This window comes from Equus asinus, chromosome X (genome assembly GCF_041296235.1).
Source record: "Equus asinus isolate D_3611 breed Donkey chromosome X, EquAss-T2T_v2, whole genome shotgun sequence".
NCBI lineage: Eukaryota > Metazoa > Chordata > Mammalia > Perissodactyla > Equidae > Equus > Equus asinus.
Window position 1 is genome coordinate 53248686 of NC_091820.1, and position 21933 is coordinate 53270618.

Below are 21933 nucleotides of genomic sequence, written 5' to 3' on the forward strand. Positions count from 1 at the left end.
ATTTTATATTTATCTTTCTGTTTTAGAATAACAAGCTAAACTGTCTCTACCCAGACCATTTTAATATAAAGTATTTATCCAGATTGAATTTTTATATTTTTCAAGAACATTTAAAATCTGCCTCACCTAGTTAAAATCTTAGCTTCACGAATAACTTACTGTGGTAGGCAGAATTCTAAAATTACTCCAATGACCCTTATCCTTGTATGATCCCCTCCTCTTTGAGTATGGGTAGAACCTGTGAATATGATATCATTTCTATGATTAGGTTATGTTTCTTGGCATAATTGATTTTAAGAGGGGATGTAATCACACAAGCCCTTTAAAAACAGAGACTTTTCTTCACCTGGTAGCAATAGAAAGAGATTTGAAGATTGAGAGGGATTTGATGTGCCAATACTGGCTTGAAGATGGAGGGAGCCACATGGACTGTAGCCTTTAGGAGCGATCCCCACCCGACAGCCAGTAAGAAAATGGGGACCTCAGACCTAGAGCTGCAAAGAAATGAATTCTGTCAACGACTAGTGATTTTGGAAGTGGATTCTCCCCCTGGAACCTCCATATAGGAGATCAGTCTGGTTGACACCTTGATTTTGGCCTTGTCACTGAGCAGAGAACCCAGCTGAACCCACTAGGACTTTTGACCTACAGAACTGTGAGATAATAAATGAGTGTTATTTTAAGCTGCTAAGTTTGTAATACTTTGTTATGCAGTGATAAAAAAAATACACTTACCATGTGATCTAAGGCAGGCCATTTATCAAATCTCTTGTGCCTCACTTTCCTTTTGCCTGTCTTAGTGGAAATAATCTATACTCCTTTGAAATTGTTGCTGTGAAATGTGGCTTCCACAGTAATAGGAACCATGTATTATTAATTTTGATTGTATTACTAGTGATTATTTTGATTCTCTCAGGCCTATAAAACTCCCTTTCACATATGAATGAAAAAGTACAGGAATATAATTTGCCCCTAGGTAGACTTTTCTGTAATGTGATCTTAGGATATCCAGGCCATATGCCTGCCATTCTACTGTAGCAGAGAAAACATGGAATCTGGGCTGTCCATTTGTATCATATACTTATTGAGAATTCATTTTGTACCTGGCACTATAGTAAGCTCTGTAGGTGGTACAAAGGGGAGCAGAATCAGATACGGTCTTTGCCTTCAAGTGACACATAATGTAGTAGAAGAGAGAAGATATGAGGTCACACTAACCATACTCCAAGATGCCTTGAGATGAACAAATAAAGTTTGGTAAGAGTTCAGAGGAGGTTGCCTGTGTACTGGGCATTGAAGAATAGTTAGGATTTGAGTAGCAGGAGACAGAAAAGTAAAGGCATTCCAGCTAGAGTGAAGAGCACAAGCAAAGGTGATGATAACCTAGAAAGTCATGTGGGAAATAACAAGTAGTTCAGTATAACAGAAGTGTAGGATGTATAAGTGTAATAGGAAATGAATTTGAAGGAATAGATTGGGGCCAGATCATAGAAGACCTTGATTTTTAGGTTAAGGAGTTTGGACATTATTATGTGTTTCTGAACAGAAGAGGAAAGTTATCATGATCAGATTTGTGATTTAGAAAAAAGTTTCAGCAACGTGATTAAGGGTTTGTGATGAAGTATGAAGGGTGATGAGGCAGAGACTGGAGACGGGGGACATTTAAGAGGGACAGAAATTGAGATGATAAAGACATGACTTAGTAAGAGTGCTTTTGGGAAAGGAGAAGAGGAGCATGCTTTATGGAGTCACAGAGGTAAAATGGACATAGCATGGCAAGGAGGCAAAGTTCAAGAGGTTTGTAAGGTGCTGAGACAGGTAGAAGTCACACAGCTAGGAAGTATCTGACTCAGGATTAGTACCCAGACAGCCTGGCTGTGAAGCTTTTGCTTAGGCATTATAGTTCACTCCTGAGAGAGTGGACAACAGGAATAGTCAGGGAAAAGAACCCTTTTATATACAATGTGACAGGATCAGCACTCTGATCCCTGCAGCTGCTCTTTGATCAAAGACTACGAGTTGAAGTAGGATGTAAGTGTGTGTATATATGTATGTGTGTATGTACCGCTTCTGGTACTGAAAATGGGGAACAGACTAGGCAAGGCCACTGCAGTGGGGTCTGTAAGCCCCCAGCGCTCACCTGCCCCAAGGAGAGGCCTTAGAAATTTGGATCTATTCACTCGGCATTGCCACATTCTACACACTTATTGTCCTCTGAGAGAATAGGGTGACTCCAATTCATGATGCCTGAAGGTTACTTTTGGAATCCACATTTGTTTGTTCTGAGTCTGTTCTAAAGAGTTCCTAACTCTCTTCTTCTCACTCTCTCTGGCTCCGGGCATGTATAGCCTGATCCATTGAGAAATATGTAGTGCTAACAGGACTTGGGAAACTTACCAGATAGTCTATGGCAGGATTTGTAACATATGATGCCAGGACTGCCTCTATAGAATCCCTTGGAGGTCCTGTTACAAATGTAGATTCCTGGGTCCCACTTCAGACTTGTTGAGGCTCTGGAATTGACATTTGTAACAAGCATGGATCCTTTGTCAATAAACATACAAATTATTTGCTTTATTTATTTTTATATGTTGTTTGAAATCCCCGAATAAATTAGTCATTGTGCCAGAATAATCAAAGTAATTATGATATTGAATATGTTTTTCCGAATGACACTTTCTCCTAGAGATTCTCATATATATCCCCCTGTATCCATCTTGTTTGATAATTACCAGGTCTAGAGTAGGATTCCTACTGGTTTTCTTTTTAATTTTTATTGGGTTTATGATAGTTTACAGCCTTATGAAATTTCAGTTGTACATTATTGTTTGTCAGTTGCGTTGTTTCCTACTGTTGTTGAAAATTCCTTCTCTTAACTCTCAACAACTTGTGTGTGACTGTAACAACATCACAGCAAATTTACGTTAATGTTAGCATATTCAACCACTGCCTGAAGAAATTTGGTCCTGACCTTAAAGGAAATTGAAAAAATTCTTCTTTATATTTCTTTTTCTTCTGTGAACCTTTTATACTGGCAGTAGAATAGTTTTCACTGCAGGCCACTGCTGTCTGCCTCCGGAGAAGTGGGCTTGACCTTGTGATGGTAACTGTAGAATGTTTTTTGAATGTTCTTCGCAAGGTTGATTGTTATGGCCTCTTTGGAACAGTCTCCTTCCCTTTGGTCCCTCAGTGACCAGTATAAGAAGGGAATTTTATGGTCTGGAACTGGTTAAGTAAAATCCAAAAATAATTAGGACAGCACTTTACTTCTCTGGGAATGAGTTTGGTAGGAATCTCAATGTATTGGAAAGCACCAAGATTTCGCATCACGCGTTCCCCAAGGATTCTCCCAGTGGCCTGTGATACAGAAAACACTGTTGGAATTGCCTGGTTGTAGAATGACTCACCCTTTTTGCTTGAATGGTTTCACTTTCATTGTGGAGAGACTCTCTGGAGGGCCAGCTTGGCATGGACATGTGTTCATTCCAGCCTGGAGCATTCTTTATGAGAAAGCATTTTTTGAGTGATTTGCCATTTTATTTTGGAACCACTCTGCCAGCTATGAAATGGTCATCTTGCCTCTTTATTTGTCTGAGAAAACAGTTTTTTCCCCCCTTCTTATCTTCATGGCTACCAAGCAGCAGAAGGGTAGCTCAGGGAAACCATACAATTTCCTTCTATCTGTCTGTTCAGAGACTGTTCAGGAACTGGACAAGAACATAAAATCTGAGGTTTACTGGTTTGTATTTGCCCCTAACTGGACATGTGGTATTCTGTTTTTCAGGTGATATAATGGACAGATCATTGGTACCCCTTCATGAAATGAATTATCCAAAAAGCATGTGTTAATGTGTTAATGCTTGCCATATGCCAGGCACTGTTCTAGGCATTCTGTTAACAGAAATGAAACAAATTTCTGTTCTTTAGGTGTTTGTAGTCTAACAGGGAACACAAATATATAAGCGAATTGCTATTTTAAAAAATGTCATACTCTATGTGAATATAATGTGCTGAAATGTGATTAATTCTGAGGGAAAAGAGTGATAATGGAATGTTCTCAGAGGAGGTCAAGTTGAGGGAAGAAAGACACTCCAGATAGTGGGACTAGCACAGAAGCATGGTAGTTCATTGAGTTTGAGGGAATAACAAATAGTCCAGTGTTGCTTAAGCAAAATGCAGGTAGTTGGTAATATTCTATGTTAGGTTACAAAGGGCCTTGAATGTCATCCTGAAGGTTTTGAATTCTGTTCTGTGAATAGAATCTTAGGATTTAAAAAAATTATTTTCTACATATTGAGCACATCTTATGTACCAGACACTGTGCATGAAATGAGTATTGCCTTCTCCACCATTAGTTCCATTAGTTTTCCCCATTGAGGCTTGGCAGTTATTAGTTTGTATGTCCTTAGAAGGATTTTAAGCAGAGGTGTGACCCAGAGGATTTGCATTTTAGAAGGATGACTTTGGGAGTGATATGCAAGGTGGTGAAACTAGAGATAGTGAGACTATTCAAGAGTCTATTGCCTAAACTGGGCAGTAGTTGAGCAGAAAAAGATGAGCAGTATGTTTATTGAATGGTTCTAGGGATTGGAAATACTTAAAACTTAAATGAAAGAGTCCAGGCCTTCTATTGGCTCTTTGTGCATATCTTTAACATGTGTGAATGTCAAGAGACCACATGGTTGATTTTTTTTTAAATTGGCACCTGAGCTAACATCTGTTGTCAATTTTTTTTCTTCTTCATTTTCTTCCCAAAGCCCCCCAGTACATAGTTGTATATTGCACTTGTAGGTCCTTCTGGTTGTGCTATGTGGGACGCCGCCTCAGCATGGCTTGACAAGAGGTGCCATGTCTGTGCCCAGGATCCAAACCAGTGAAACCCTGGGCTGCCGAAGCGGAGCAAGGGAACTTAACCACTTGGCCACGGGGCCGGCCCCCCAACATGGTGTTTTTGAAAGAACTTGAAGCTTGGAAATAGAACACTAGTGTTCAGATATAACTAGTTGTGAATCCATAGAAATCTTGCTCTTCTTCTTTGGGCCTCAGTTTCCTTAACTATAAAATGGAAGTTTGAAACTTTCTAGCTACTTCCTAAAGTTGTAGAGATCACTTGAGATAATACATGTGAAAGACAATGTGCTATACAAATACTGGTTCTTGAGGCAGCGGTCATTTAATGTACTGAATGTTGTGCCTGCCTCACAGAGTTGTTAAAGAGTATCAAATGGAATAATAGATTTGAAAGCATTTTGTTAACTTTAAAGTGTGAGTCAAGTGTTAAGAATTAGTAAAAATAATAAAAGAGAACAAATCATTCTACATCCAGATGTTCTGTCTCCACTGTGATTCATGTATTCATGCAGAACTGTGCAGATGAACCTCCATTTAATTTTCACAAACTAGATTCCAACACGTAACAAATAGGACCAGAAATTTTATGCATTGCCTTTTCCCTTGTCAAGTTTTGGCTCTGAGACTGACAGAACACCCATTTTAGATGAGTTCTTACCAGCCTTGTGCTCACATCCAGTTACTTTGGCTGTGTGCCTGCTGAATTTGGGTGCAGGCCCCCAGATCCAAAAGGAACCTTAGGTTTCCTTCCATTCAAATTGGCTAGACATACCAACCTTCACGTACTATGCCCAGCAGGGCCACAGGTTTTTCACAGGCCAGCAATCATCATGAAACCAGATGTGATCTGCAAATCTAGTTTCACATTGCTTGTGGTCAGTGGAAATACTGGTAGCCTATGGTAGCAGGAAACCCCACTACAATCTGCTGTTTCCAGTGGAGGTAACAGCCAGATGGAAATTCTGCCTTTGGTATTTATGAGATGGAGGAGAGAGGTGAGAAATCAGAGCAGCTCCCACCTTTACCCTCAAAATTCTAAGATAAAGAGGCCTTCAAAGCCTTCTATTCCATTGTTTATTTCACCAGTAGAAGTACGTTCCATGCTACATAGTCATTCTCTCTCCATTCTTTTTTATTTTAATTTCAGTGGAGCCAGCTTAGGATGCTCTGGCTTTTGGTTTGCAAGGACCATATCATGTTTTCAAACTGTTATTTTTGAGGACAAGACGGTTGAGAAGAGCCTACCTCCTTATCTCTTCACTCTTGGCAAAGAAGATTAGAATCATGTAAAGAAATGCTCTGTTGGTTGACTTGATGAATCAGTATTAGTGGATCTAATGTATATTCCAGAATTTTGTGCCATAAGAGTTGAAATTCTGACCTGTAATCTTTTAAAAAGATTTAATGTTGAAAAAATAATGAAAGAAAATTAAAAACAAGTAAAATATATCACTAGTTACCTAATCACCCTATCAAAATTCATTTTCATGTTTGCATATTTAGCCATTTTTATTTTCTATATTTATCCATGTACCTGTGTTTTTATATCTTTTTTATATAAAACATGGTTTTATATCATGGCTTATTTCTTTTATATTTTGCTTTTTTCTTTTGACTTAGTATATTATAATATTTTTTCTTTTAATTCCTTCTTGATACACCATAGATCTGCACTGTCAGTACGTGTGGCTATTTTGATTTAAGTTTAAACTAATTAAAATTAAAGTAAATTAAAAATTCAATTCCTCAATCTCATTAGCCACAAGTCAAGAGCTCAGTAGCCACATGTGTCTAGTGGATCCTGTTTTGGACAGTGAAAATACAGAAAATTTCCATCAACACAGGAAGTTCTATTGGAAAGCACAGCCATAGAGTAAATGTGCCAGGATGTACTAAATCACTTTTCTGTTGTTGGACATCTGATTATTTCTCATTTTTAGATATTGTGGATAACTTGACAGTGAATATATTTATATATGTAACTATTTGCTTTGGTTGACTTATTTTTTATCAATTTCAAAAACTCCGTTATTGGGTCAAAGAGTATGAACAGATATTTTTGGGAACCTGTAGTGTATTACCATAGTCCGTTCAAAAAGGTTTATATCAACTTAAAGTGCTTCGAGCAGCATATGATTATCCTAGTTTCACTGCAATCTCAACAATACTGAACATTATCAATTTTAAGTTTTATTCTACCTTGTTTTTCATTAAAAGATAGCTTATGTTCAATTCAATTTGTATTTCCTTTTATTATTGGTGGTGATGTGGTTTCTTATCCAGTTTTACTTTTTCTTGCATGAAATTGTATATTTACATCTTTCCTTACTTATATTTTTATTTCTTAGTGTTTTCTTTATCAGTTTGAATGAAGTATTTATATATAACATATATCAAAATTTCCAGCAATATAATCTCTAAAAGTTTGTTTTTTTACACAATATAGTCTTAATATATCCTCCAAAATGCTAGAAAAATTTAAATAGACAGCAAAATGTTTGAAGATTTTTTAAGATTCTTTTTATACCACTTTTAAATGTTAATTTAAGGAGGGGCTGGCTCCGTGGCCAAGTGGTTAAGTTCGAGCACTCAGCTGCAGGCGGCCCAGTGTTTCGTCGGTTTGAATCCTGGGCGCAGACATGGCACTGCTCATCGAACCACGCTGAGGCAGCGTCCCACATGCCACAACTAGAAGGACCCACAACTAAGAATATACAACTATGTACCAGGGGCCTTTGGGGAAAAAAGGAAAAAATTAAAATCTTTAAAAAAATGTTAATTTAAGGATCATAAAAAGAAACGAGAATTAAATCATTTTTCAATAAACGGCTTTTGACTCTTGGGAAATCCTGGAGTCATGTAGATTTCTATAGACCAGAAAGGAAAGAAGGATTCATCAGTGTCTAAGTTCCTCCAGCTCCCTAACCTGTAATGAGACTTAGCAGCTTCAGGCTCTTCAATATTTTTAGGCTTAGCTGGTTGCTCCCTCTACCTAAGGCACATCTGAAAACCCTAAGGCAACTACTCCAAAGCACATGCTTGTGTTAATTCACAGGAGGCAGTCCTGAGAGCATCTCTCTCTTGTTAGGAGGAGAAGTAGCAAATAGGAAATTTTGGTAGAGTGCCTAAAGTTAGCTTGATGTTTTCTATTAGTTTTTTAAAGTAATACATTCTCATGGTAAAATGATTAAACCATACAAAAGGGTGTGAAATGATAAAAGTCCTACTCATGACCTCACTCATTCCTTGCACCCACCCCCCGGTTTCACACCTCAAAGGTAAGCATGGTGACCAGTTTCTTTTGTATGAGTCCAGAGATTTTCTGTGCATATAAAAAAATGCTTATGCAGTTAAATGTTTGCATATTACCACACAGAATTGTGGTTCTCTTGCCCAATGCACATAAAAAACCCAGTTATTATGGCATTAGCTTTTGGGAAAAGAAAACAGCTTTATTGCTAGGTTGATCTACAGGGAGATAGGGGCATATGCCCTCAGATCTGTCTCCCCGATCCAGGGCTTGGGGAAAAATTCATAGAATGAAGGGCAGGGTAGTCTGAAGTGTGGAGATAAGGAGAAGTGAGGTAATTGATCATCTGCACAAGCATAGTCAAGCTTCATGGCTCTTCGTAGGATGCATGTTCACAAAATGGCCAGTGTTACCATGATCTGAGGGTGGAGTTTTCAGCCCTTTGACATCATAAAGGTCACTTATTGGGCATTTTGCAGGCCCAGTTGATGGGTTGGTGGTCTCAACTGGCCAGAGCTGGAAAAGATGTCTCAGTTTCTGAAAAACCATTCTTAATTACTCTATTGATCAGACGACGGGGTCAGTTGAACTGGTCCTAGAGGGCCCATGGTTACATGCATATTATTTTTGACAAATGCTATCACATTACGATTACTGTTCTACAAATTGATTTCTTCACTTAGTTAATAGATCTCATACACTTTTCTATATTGGTGTGTATATATATATATATATTAATTGTCTTAAAGGCTTCACAATATTCAGTTGTATGGATGTGCTGTAATTTATTTTGTCATTTCACACTACTGATGGATATTTTATTTTTTTCTCACTTTTTTAATATTAAAAGTAGTGTTGCAATTAATATCCTCAAGAGACTGTATATATGGTACTTAAGGGGAATGGATCTGGTACCAGACTATGTTGATTCGAATATTGGTACCGCCACCTCCTTACTGTATGACCTTGGGCAGGTTACTTAATTTCTCTATGCCTCAGTGTCTTTCTGTGAAAATATTGAGATAATAATGGTCTCTATCTCATAGAACTATTAAGAGGATTTAATGAGTTAACAATACACATTAAAAACTTATGTATATGTTAAACGCCAGGCACATGGAAAATATAACAATTGTTAGTTAATATGATTGTATATCTTTATTAGCATACTTTACAAATATATATTCTGAATTGTTAAATAGTTGGATAAAAGAGTGTATGTATTTGTAATGCTGGTTAGATATTACCCCTTTCCTTGCCAAAAAACTGCAAGCACTGGATATTATTAAACTTTTTAAGCTTTGTAAATCTGATCAGTAAAAAAACACCCCAGTTTATCATTATTTTAAGTTTCCTCTTTTAATTGTGAGTGAGCATGAGCATCTTTTCACATGTTTATTGGCCATTTATATTTCTTTCCATGTGAACTGCCTGTTCTTGGCCTTTGCCCATTTGTTGTTGTTGTTGTTTGGTTTTTCATCTGTTTCTTACTGATTTATGGAGCTCTTTGTATATAAAGGAATTTGGCTTCTTGCAATATGTGTTACAAATAGTTTTCCCAGTTTATCTTTCAACTTCATTTATATGTTTTTCTGTCCAGCAATCTTAAATGATATAGTTAAATTAATCTTTCTTTTTCTTTATGGCTTTTGAATTTGGATGTGGTGCTTTGAAGGTCTTTCTAGGTGGGTTTGATTTACATCACGTACTGGAAGTATTTTTGCCAAAATAGACTCAATTATGGATGTAAGAGCCAGAAGGAATCTTACAGGTTGCATAATTCAACCTTCCTCTCCTCATATCTTTTTAATTTTTCTTTGCAGAGGAAAGGAAATTTGGTCCCAATGAAGGGAACAGACTCTAAAGTTTCCACAGCCAGCTAATGGTAAAAATGTAGACTGGAACTCTGGCCTCTTGATGCCTATTCCAGTGATCATTCAGTTTAACCCAATTGTTTCATAAACAGAGCTTTCTTACTTTAAAAAAGACACATTTAAGCAACTCAGAGATAGAGACCCTTTTTAAGAAAGTAAACAACATATTTCAAAACAAAGATTTATTTTTATTTTTCAGATTAATTTTTACTTAGAGAAACATCAGCATATGTTCTGTTAAACATAAATCATGTATGTGTTTTAGGTCTTTAGTTGAACAAATGTGCAAATATTCTAACCAAAGGAGCATATCTGTCCTTTTTTTACTTTCCTAATTATTTTAATTATGAGTGTGAAATGTGGATTTATTTTAACAGAAATTAAGTAGACTTTTGTTCTGATAGATATGAGAACTGAAAAGCATTAGCTTGGCTACTAACTGCATTCTCACTTCCTTTTCCTGATTTGGCAAAGCCTGGTATTAAATCTAATTCCTTTTAAATTCTTTGGGACCTTAGCCAGTGTGATCTGTCCATATGCAGATCTGGCCATATCATTTCTCATTCTAAAGCTCTACAGTGGATCCTCATTGCCTATAGGATAAGGTCCAACTCCTTAGCCTAGCTTACTCACTGTAACCACTTGATCTCTAGCCACCTGTGCAGTTTTCCAGCCTTATTTACATTTCCCTTTGTACATGCTGTTTCACTGTTTGGGGCAGTTTTCTTCTTGCCCATCTTCCTGCGTGACAAAACCAATTTAAATAAACATTATTTCTGCTATTTCTGTGAAGCCTTTTCCAATCTTTCCACTCCAAGACTAAGTATTGCTATAGGCAGGACTTCTGGAGTAGCAATTCAAAGATCATGGTGGATCCTCTACCCAGTGAAACAACCATTTAACTGGTAAAAATTATAAAAATAGCCATTTAAAATCACTGGAAATTGTCTTAGGGGCATACAGCAAAGAGAAAAATATTTATTCAAGAGAATATATTAAATCTCAGTAAAAAAGCAAGAGTCTGTGGCATTGAGCCATGACCTATTCTCATCCCCACCCCTAGCTCCATGTTATGGAAGCTGTTCTCCAGGTAGGTGCAGCCAAGAAGACAAGGGCTGCCTCTCCCCCACAACTCCTGCTCTAGGACTGTAGTTTCACCCCCATAGAGGCAGGCCATCAGCATCTCTAATGCCTCTTAGCCCTGTATTGCAGAAGCACTCTTCTAGAAAGGTGCAGCTGATAGAATTGGAAATCCCTTCTATCATCAGTTTCCACTCATGAAGACTCTGCCCCAGTGGTGGTAAGCCAAGAATACTGGGACACTGATTGTGCCTGACCCAGCTTACATGTGGGGTGAAGGGTTTCATACTGGAAAAGACGAGCCAAGAGGACTAGGGGCTACTATCACTCCCCAAGGTCCAGTCCTAGAGCAGAGGAGTCACTCTGGGAGAAGCAGGTTGCTGTCCCTGGCCCCCAACTCCACTGCAGTGAGAACAGAGGTACTGCCAGTGGAGGAAGTCAGGTCGTTAGGATGGATAGCTCCACAGGTGTGCCTGAAGGGACTGACTTTATTTGGAAAAGAGCATGGAGAAGTTCATGGCTAAAGGCTTTGTCAAAAACAATGGCAATCTTGGAGGTTGTCAATTAAAAGGGGATTTGTAGCTCCATCATACTAATAACAACACGCAAAACACCAGACCTGTCAGAAGGTTACCAGAGAAAGCAAGGACAAGAGATAGCCAAGAAGAGAGCTTGTGGGATCACACTCATTTCTGAGTCTGTGGAGTGCTGTGTACATGTGCTAGTGTGTACCCACTAAAGAGAAATGAGAACAAGATGTAGAGCAGACTCTAAAGCATTCCTCAGGCCACACACAGATGTATCAGTAAAATGCAGAAGGCTTCAGGCTGAAGATGCTTAAGCATAAACTCTGACCAAACATTGCCTGAACAAGATGTTACTCTGACCCTGGGGCAACTCCTAAGAAGCCAGGCTGAATAATAAAATAATCTTTGTCTCTAGTGGAATAAAAGACTGCCCAAAGCTGCACCCTCTGAAGAGTGACCAGAGAGAGAACCTCTGAGATACTTGTCCCTAGCCGAATGTGGGGCAAAATCCTTAACACCCTGAACTTTGAAAGTAGTTTCCAAACTACATGCACATCCAATTGCAAAGAGTACAAATATAACTGGCTAGGGGGATTACAGAGCAAGCTTTAACCAAAAATTGGTTTATGTAGATCCAGAGTTGACCTCTGGGAAGCCAGTCTAAAAGATAAAAACAAGGAAACATATCTGAGTAGAGACATCAGAGGCTTTACAGTGTGGAGGAAATAGACTTCACAGAGTTAGTTCAGCCAAGTCACTTAACAAACAAATGAGCAAACAGAAAATAAGAACAACAAGCTCCAGAAAGGGGCAGGTCAGTGTTCAGTGTTGTTACAATATAGTATTTGAAATATCCAATTTTCAACTGAAAATTATGAGATGTGCAAAGAAAGAGGAAATTATCACCCACACACAGGAAAAAAAAAGCAGTCAACAAAGACTGTCTAAGAGGAAATCCATATGTTGGACTTACTAGCAAAGTAATATGTTTAAGCCTACTTTAAATATATTCAATAAACTAAAGGAAATCATTTCTAAAATACTAAAAGAAAATATGAGAATAATTTCTCACCAAATAGAGAATATCAATAAAGTGATAGAAATTATAAAGAAGAACCAAATGGAAAATCTGGAGTTGAAAAACATAATAATTGAAGTGAAAAATTCGCTAGTGGGGTTCAAGAGTAGATTTAAGGTGGAGAAGAAAGAATCAGTAAATTTGAGCATAGATCAGTAGAGATTATGCATTTTGAGGAACAGAAAGAAAACAAGGAATGAAGAAAAATAAAGAACCTCAGAGAAATGTGGGACAACTTAATAGTACACCAATATACGTGTAATGGGAGTATCATAAAGAAAGAAAAGAAAGAGCAGAAAGGACATTTGAAGAAATAATGGATAATATCTTCCCAAATTTGATGAAAAACATTAATCTACACATCAAATAAGGTCAATAAACTCCAAGCAGGAAAAATGCAAAGAGATTGACATCCAGGCCCAGCATAGTCAAGATGTCGAGGCCAAATATAAAGAGAAAACCTTGAAATCAGCAGAAAGAAAAGTGACAAGAGAACCACAATAAGATTAACAACTGACTTACAAGAAATAGCATAGAGCAGAAGACAGTGTTATGGTATAAAGTTCTGAAAGAAAAATCTGCCAACCAAAAATCCAGTGAAAATTCAGCAGAACTATCTTTTAAAAGTGAATGTGAAATAAAGACATTCCCAGAGAAACAAAAACTGGGAGAATTTGTTGCTAGCTGAGGTGCTTTGTAAGAAATACTGAAAGGAAGTGATGCCAGACAATAATTTGAATCCACATGAAAAAACAAAGAGCTACAGTAAAGTGAATTATGTAGATAATGATAAAAGTATAATTACCTATTTCTTTTTTCTCTTAGCTCAATAAAAATGAATTGCATAAAACAATATCAGTAAAATTGTATTGTTGGATCTATGACATATAGAAATCCAACATATTTGAAAATAAAATGCAAAAGAGGAGAATGGGAGTTAAGTTAAATTAGAGTAAGGAAATGGTATCAGACAGTAAATTGAATCTACAGAAATAAAAAAGTTAAAAATGGCAAATATGAAGATAAACATAAAAATCTCTATGAATTGTGCTGTCCTTTCTTAGCTTCTCTAATAGACAATATATGTATGTATATATATATTGATATATATAGTAATAGTTATAAACATATATTGGTTGGTTGGCAACATATATAGACAAATTATGTGTAATGCATATTATACAAAGGGAGAGAATGGATCTGCAGAGGAGTAAGGTTTCTATAACCTCCTGGAATTTAGCATATATCTGAAGTACATTCTGATCATTTAAGATGTATTTTTGAAGCCCCAGAGCAACCACTGAGAAAATCATTCAAAGATATATTTTACAAAAGTTAAAAATACAGTTAAAATCATTCACTAGAAAATATCTGCTTTAGAAAAAGTGTCAATAGTAAAGGAGAAACAGAGGAACAAAGTAGTAATAAGAAATATAGAAAACAAAAAGCAGAATGGAAGAGGTAACTACAACTGTGCCAATAATAACATTAAATGGGAGTGAATTAAACAATAAAATCAAAAGTATAGATTGTCAGCATGGATAAATAAAACAAGATACAAGTATATGCTGTCTATTGGAGACTCACTTTAGATTCTAAGACACAAAATGGTTAAAGTGAAAGGATGGAAAAAGATATTCCATGCAAACAGTAATTACAAGAGAGCTGGAGTGGCTCTTAACTAATGTCAGACAAAATAGGCTTTAAGACAAAACTATTACTAGAGACAAAGGACATTTTGTAATAATAAAGGATCAATCCATCAAGAAGATAGGACAATTATAAACATATATGCCCCTAACAGAGCCCTAAAGTAAATGAAGCAGAGAAAAATAGTTCAACAATAATAGTCAGAACTTCTATCCATTGTATAGAACAACTAGACAGAAGATCAGCAAGGAAATAGAAGACTTAAATAGCACTACAAAACAGCTAGACTAACAGACTCTATTGAGCACTCTACTCAACAATAGCAAAACACAAAGTCTTCTCAAGTGAACATGAAACGTTCTCCAGAGTAGACTATATAATAGGACATAAGACAAGCCTTTTGTGCTCCAAATTTTACAATCAACAAAGTAAAACCCCTTCCAGGCACTGTACAGAACACCTGACATGGATTAGCTCACTTAATCTACTCAACAATCAGATAGGTAGATATTGTCAATATACTTACTTTGTAGATGTGAAACTGTAGTTACTCAGTAAGTGCAACTGCAGGTATCACAGTGCTGGTGTGTGGTGAGTGTTAAATAAATATTAGCTTCCTTCCTTTCCATGGGTATTTTTTTCCTCTCTCCATCCAAGTCAGCTGTAGATGTTTAGAGACCACTCTGTTTTTATATGAGTATAGCAAAAGGCATCTAGGCAAATTGTGACTAGAACAGTTAATGAAAGCGGAGCACAAGGCCCTAGGCAGCCTAGTATTACTTAGCCCCATGAAAGGTCCCAAGACCACTCTAGTCATCAGATAGAATATTGTCCTTTTCAGCTTCCACATTTTGCAGAAAGCAGAAACTACCACATTTCACAGCCACTATTTCCTCATTGCTTAAGAAATACACAGAACAAAGTATACCTTTTCAGGGCTGAGAGAGGAAGAAAATCATATCACAGTCCTCTCCTACCTCTTGGAGGGAGCAGTTCACTTTCAAGTGACCTGGTTATGCTTCTTGTAGTATAGTGTTGCCTTCTCCTTCCCCCTCATATGTCAGCTCCCACCTGTATCTTTGCTATGTCTGTTTGTTCTTAGGAGAAAGCAGCTGAAGCTTGCTTCTGGAGGGAAGTTTAGGGGAGTGTAGCTCCCTTTGCTAGGAACACACCAACCAAAATTTGTGCAAGCTATTTTAATTTGTTTTCTCTTTTGTTCATTTCCCAAAAAAAGATTTATAAATGAAAATGCTCAACACCATTAGCTATTAGAGAAATGCAAATCAAGACCAAAGTGTGAGATACCACTTCACACCAATAAGTGACTAAGTAAATGACTTTAGTGAAAAAGAAGACTAAGGTAAAAAAGATAGAAAAAACAGGTTGCATGTGGAGAAACTGGAGCCACTATACATTGCTATTAAAAAAGTAAAATGATGGGGGCTGGCCCGGTGGCACAGCGGTTAAGTTCGCACGTTCAGCTTCGGCAGCCCAGGGTTCGCCGGTTCGGATCCCGGGTGCAGACATGGCACTGCTTGGCAGCCATTCTGTGGTAGGCGTCCCATGTATAAATTAGAGGAAGATGGGCATGGATGTTAGCTCGGGGCTGATCTTCCCTCCCGCCCCAAAGAAAAGGAAAATGATGGGGCCAGCCTAGTGGTGTAGTGGTTAAGTTTGCACACTCTGCTTTGGCAGCCCAGGCTTCATGGGTTTGGATCCTGGGTGCAGATGTACACACTGCTCATCAAGCCATGCTGTAGCGACATCCCACATACAAAGTAGTGGAAGATTGGCACAGATGTTAGTTCAGGGACAGTCTTCTCAAGCAAAAAGAGGAAGATTGGCAACAGATCGTAGCTCAGGGCCAGTCTTCCTCACCAAGAGTAAAATGGTGCAGCCACTTTGAAAAACAGCCTGGAAGTTGCTTAAAGTGTTAGCACTTGACCTAGTAATTCCATTCCAAGATATACAATCAAAAGAAATGAAAACATATGCCCACACAAAAACTGTACACAAGTGTTCATTGCAGCATTATTCATGATAGCCAAAGAGTGGAAGAAACTTAAATGTCCACCAACTGATGAATGGATAAACAAAATGTGATATGTCCATGCAATGGGATATTATGCAGCAATAACAAAAAGTTAAGTAATGATACATGGTGCAACATGGATGAATCTTAAAAACATTATGCTAAGTGAGTTAGGCAAGTCACAAAAGATGGCATAGTATGATTCTATTTATATTAAATATCTAAAAAGGGCAAATCTTCAGACACAGAAAGTACATTAGTGTTGCCAGGGTCTGAGAGGAGGAGGGAGGGAATGGGGAGTGACTGTTAATGGGTATGGGTTTTCTTTTGGGGGGTAATGAAAATGTTCTAAAATTAGTTGGTGGTAATAGATGTGAATATGCCAAAATGGATGAATTATATGGTATATGGATTATATATCATTAAACCTGTTAAAAACAACCTAATTAAATTAAAACCAGGCTATAAGATAGATATTGTATGACCTTGGCAGTTTAGAATAGTGGGAGAATATGGATTTGGGGGGAAATAGTCCTAGGTATGAATTCTGACTTTGCCACTTATTAGCTGTATGAACTCAGATAAGTCATTTACCTTATGTAAGTCTCAGTTTGCATTATCTTCAAAGTAGGAATAATGATATCTACCTCAGAGGTGGCTTTTTAGAACCTAGTTCTCCTCCCATCTCTCTTTCCTACCATTTTCTCATGAGATTATTATAATAATGGCCATTTATTAAGTACTGTGCCTGCAAGGTATGGGCTGCTTTACCTTGAAAAATCTCATTAAATCCTTATAGCAGTCTTGTGAGTTCTGTATTTCTTTACCCATTTTACACGTGAAGAAATTGAAGCCGAGTGACTTGTTCAAGGTCATTATGTTAAAAAGTGGGAGAGATGGGCATGAAAACCATATCTTCTACGTACATATCTTCTCACTTCAATGAAAGGCATCATTAAAGAGAATTCGAGAGCTATGAGGTAAAGTCAGGTAATACTTTTAAAAGAAAACATGACTGTCCTCTTGGACACATAGTTGCCAAATTTTGAATCTCAGGCTGGCAGGGGGAAAAGAAGCTACCAGTCTCATGCCATTACTTTGGCAATTTCTCTACTGAAATATCCCTTGTACCCACAAAGAAGTAGGCACAACGGATCTATGAGGAGAGAATAATTTTGAACTCTGATTTTTATCTTAAAAATTCATGTAGAACTGTCGTTATATTCCACAATGTGATTAATAAAAATATTTTAAATTGCTAAACATCAGGAAAAATATTATGCTGTATAAAGAGGTTTGGTGATTTCCTAAATCCCTTCCTATTTGAAAAGTACAGAGGTATGTGTGAAAAATATACGCTTTTACACATCTAGCCTTTTTTTCCTATTCTCTCCACTTATATTTACTTTTCCCTGAAAGCACTGCATAGCCAAAGAAGATAGTCTCTTTTGTTTTAAAGATATTAGATGTTTCCCTTTTTTTATGATAAGACAAAAGGTGAAGGCAACCTAGACTTAAAATGCAGCTGCCATGTGGCAGGCATAGAGGGGAAGGCTTAACGTGTTATTTAACGTAATTCTCTTACAAGCCCCATAAGGTAGAAAGGATCTCCACTCTCCAGATGACACAAATGGAGCTCAGAGAACCTTAAGGATTGGGCCCAAGTTTCAGTGGTGGAGGCAAGATTCCAGCCCAGGTCTGGCTGGCTCCAAATCCCTGCTACACTGACATTCTTCTCCCATCAAGGAAAACTGGTCTGTGACTGTTGCATTTTTCCCTGGTTCCACAATCATTGGGGGGCTTGCTTAAATTAGTCAGACCCTTTAAGATATCCCCAAGGCCGAGAGAGACAGACAGACAGACAGACAGACTGACTGAGATTACAGCTAGATTATAGCTGGCTGCTGAGGGTGTCTGAGCCCAATTTTTCCCCATGGTTGAGCTGGTGTTTGTAGGCCTATGTCTTCTAGTAATTCACTTTTATTTAATTAATTGTGAAACTGTTGGAGGATAGCAAGTAGTGTTCTGGTTTGAAAAACTTCCATTCTATGCAGCAGTGCTTTTGCTTCAGACTCATAAAACTGAATGCCTTGAGTTGGGATAATAAGTGAGCTGTGTATCCCAGGGGAAACTGAGAAGAAACACAATGCTGCATGCAAATTCTGCGCCTACTTGTTCTCAAAGCAAACTTCTGCTGTACTTGCAGTTAGGATGTTATTTAGGAAGATATTAGAAACTTCTGAGGTGTTTCTTTTAATTCTTCTTTTATTTATGTACTCTTAGAGCCATAGAAGAGAATGCATGTAACATATGTCAGTTATAGAGCATCATAATAAAATGAACACTAATGAGCCCTGATTAAAGAACAAGAACATTAACAAAACTTTTTTGTTCACTGCTCTAACCCCAGGACCTGGAGTGGTACCTAGTGTGTAGTTGGTGCTTAATAAATACTTTTAAATGAATGCGTAGATCAACTTGTATCTTCCTTCCTTATATCATTACCCCTAGCCTTGCCTCAGAGGTAACCACGATCCTGTATTTGGGGTTTATAATTCCCTTGTGTTTTCACATTTTTTTCATATATATCTTCCCAAATTACATTGTTTACTTTTGCTTCTTTTTGAACTTAATGTAATGGAATCATATTATACGTATGCTATTATGAATCATTTCTTTTATGCAACATTGGCTTGTGAGATTCATCTATGTGTAGCTCTCTTCTGTTCCTTGTCATTGCTGCATTGTATTTTATTGAATGAGTGTGCCATTATTTATCCTTTCTCCTGTCAGTGGATGTTTATCATTTCTGCCTTTGTAAACAAAGCTGCTATGACCCATTCCTGCATATGCCTCCTGGTACAAATGTGCATGAATTTCTCTGGGATATAAACTTGAGAGAGGAACTGCAGTTAGAATTTTCATTCTGACCAGATGTCAGCCCATGAGTCAGAACTGCAGTGTGCCCTTTGTCCGCACTAGGCCAGGTCAGTGAGAGTGCTGCCCAAAATATTTTGTAAGAGAGAGGAGAGGGGAGGTAGGCAGAGACTGGCCTAATGAAGTTAGGAGATATCTCAGGCCTCTAGTCAAAGTGGGTTGTAGTTAAGAAAAATGCAGATTCTAAAATCATCTTCATTATTTCCCCTCCACTTCCTCCTCCTCTACAGTTATTTTTGTGCAAGGTATATTTTACTAAACTCATATCTAATAAAGGAAATGTTGATGGCTTTCTTCAGTCTTTAAGCATTGATTGTAAATGTGATTAATTAGAATCTTTTAAACAATTTGAACTGTATCTTTAATTTTAGTAGGAATGAAAATTTCTATTTCTTGAAGGCACTATCCATAAAGACTTATTTACTTTATGCTGATTTCTATTTTCTTTAATACTTATTTTGCAATCATATAATGATACTTAATGTCATCATGATCATCTCATTTACCTATCTATACCTTTATGTCTTTCAAAAAACATTTCTGTCTTTTCTGTGCTTCCTTAGCTCCAGCAATCTGCACTCTGCTTTATTATATAGCCTACTATGTTATTTTACAGTTCCTTTCTTTCTTTCTTCTCTAATAGATAAGTTGCTTAGAGACAAGGATAATATCTTGATCATCACTGTGTTTCCAGCACCTAGCCCTGTGCCTAGTCCATAGGGCTAGGTGCTAGGAGTTGAGTTGAATCAATCTAGATAGATTTCTAATTTCAACCATCAATCTCATGACAGGGTTAGTCACAGGTTACAAATCCACACTTTGGAGTCAATCTTACCTAGGATGGAATCTGGGCATTTCTAGTTACTAGATGAGTGATCTTGAACAAGTTTATTTAATTTTACTAAGCCTCAGCTTCCTCTCCTACAATATAAGGATAATGCAGAGCTACCTGGCAGAGTTGTTGCCAGGATTAAGTGAGATGATATATATGAAATGGCCTGGCACATGGAGTGCCTAAATACATGTCCTTCTGATTTTATTTGAACTGTTTATATTAGTTACAGAGGTAAAAAAAAGTGAGGAGAGGATGAAGACACTTGCGAAAAAACTTCTTCCTCTCCTTGTTTCATGAATGAGGATGGAGGTATGAATTTTACCTAAGGAAATGAGATTTTTGGCCAAAGGAAAGACGTTCTTAGCATTTGGCCCATTTGTATATTGGAAGTGAACTCTTTTCTTGTGGAACTTGTGGCTCTGCTAGTCTTGGTTTGATGGACAGACTCCTGCTGGCTTTCCAGTTAAGGTAGGAAGGGGAAGGCTTGAGGGGAGAAAAGATAGGCCACCATAGTCAGCTACTGGGTTTGCATACCAGCAGAACTTTTTGAATGCTTTCTGTTATGCTTGGGACTTGAATAAAGACTAATATTTGTGTCTTAGAGATAAAGTGCTTGTCAAATGTAGCTTGAGTGAAAGCTTTCTTTGTTCTTGCCTTACCAGGGCTGCTCACTGGGAGTTGAATGAGGATAGCATTTCATGCTTCTTTTTGGATTCTGCTAACTGTGTTGAGCATGATAACCAAAGAGCCATGGGTTTAAAGAGAAGGTGAATGGCAGGAAGACAATAGGGTAATAGAAACTGTGTTGGATTTGGAGTCAGATAGTCCTGAGCTTGGTGTCAAATAGTCCTGGGCTTCCCCTCTCTAGATCTGACTTTCTTCATCTAATGTAGTAATGAGAAAAAAATTGTCTCACAGAGTTGTTCTGAGGTGTTGAAATCACCCAGCACAGCAAACAAGGTGCCATTAGGGCTTATTTTCTTTCCTTTCTTAGTAAGGAAGGAGTACTCATAAAAAATAGTGGCTGCATTTCTGTGAATGAAAGTATGGGCAATTCTCATCTATCTGAGGTAGATTAACCCAAGAGGTTGCTTAAGTTTTGTTTAATGCTTAGATATGGGACATAGAAGAGAAAAAAGTTGTAAGAACCATGTTCCATTTGTTTAAACTTGAATTAATTACTATGGAAGACTGAGAGTTAGCCTGCGATTGAGGTTTTATGATTGGCTTTGTGGTCCTCTCTTTTACATACACCTGGAAGGACTCAGACACAGATCTTCTTGGAGATAGGCAGTTAGACTAGGAGACTTCTGAAGCTCCATCCTAGCCCAGGGAACCTATGTGTCTTTTAATGGCCAAGTGTTGAGATGGTAGCCTGAGAGGCTTCCAACATCATTGTGCATCATTTCTCAACAGGAGTCTCAGGTATATAAGAATTCTGTTACATTACGTTGTAGAACAGGGGTGAGGGCATGTCCATGTGATCTACAAAGACTCCTAAGGAAAGTGAGGAAATGGAAAAAAGAGACCAAACACTGGTGTGATAATACTAATTATGATCCCTCACTTGTATATTCATGTCAAGGGCTTTTTATCCTTTTTTCTAATTTATACTGCCACTCATGGTAGTAGCTTAGTAGAATAGCTGATATTATTCCTATTTAAAGATGAGAGTAAGGCTCAGAGAACTAGAGCAAAGCACATCAAACTGCTTTGGTGTTTAGTCTGTTTGTCCATAGGTCTCCCTTGGGATAAGGTAAGGTCATAGGGCTGGGTTCATACCATTTAATTGCTCTGAAATAGTTGCCTGACCTTAAGT

The 21933-nt window shown here is 37.6% G+C and overlaps 1 protein-coding gene across 1 annotated transcript in view; it reads left to right on the plus strand.

Moving 5' to 3' along the window:
* AR (androgen receptor) overlaps positions 1-21933 on the plus strand; it is a 156300-nt gene that overhangs the window by 57939 nt on the left and 76428 nt on the right. The window lies entirely within an intron of this gene.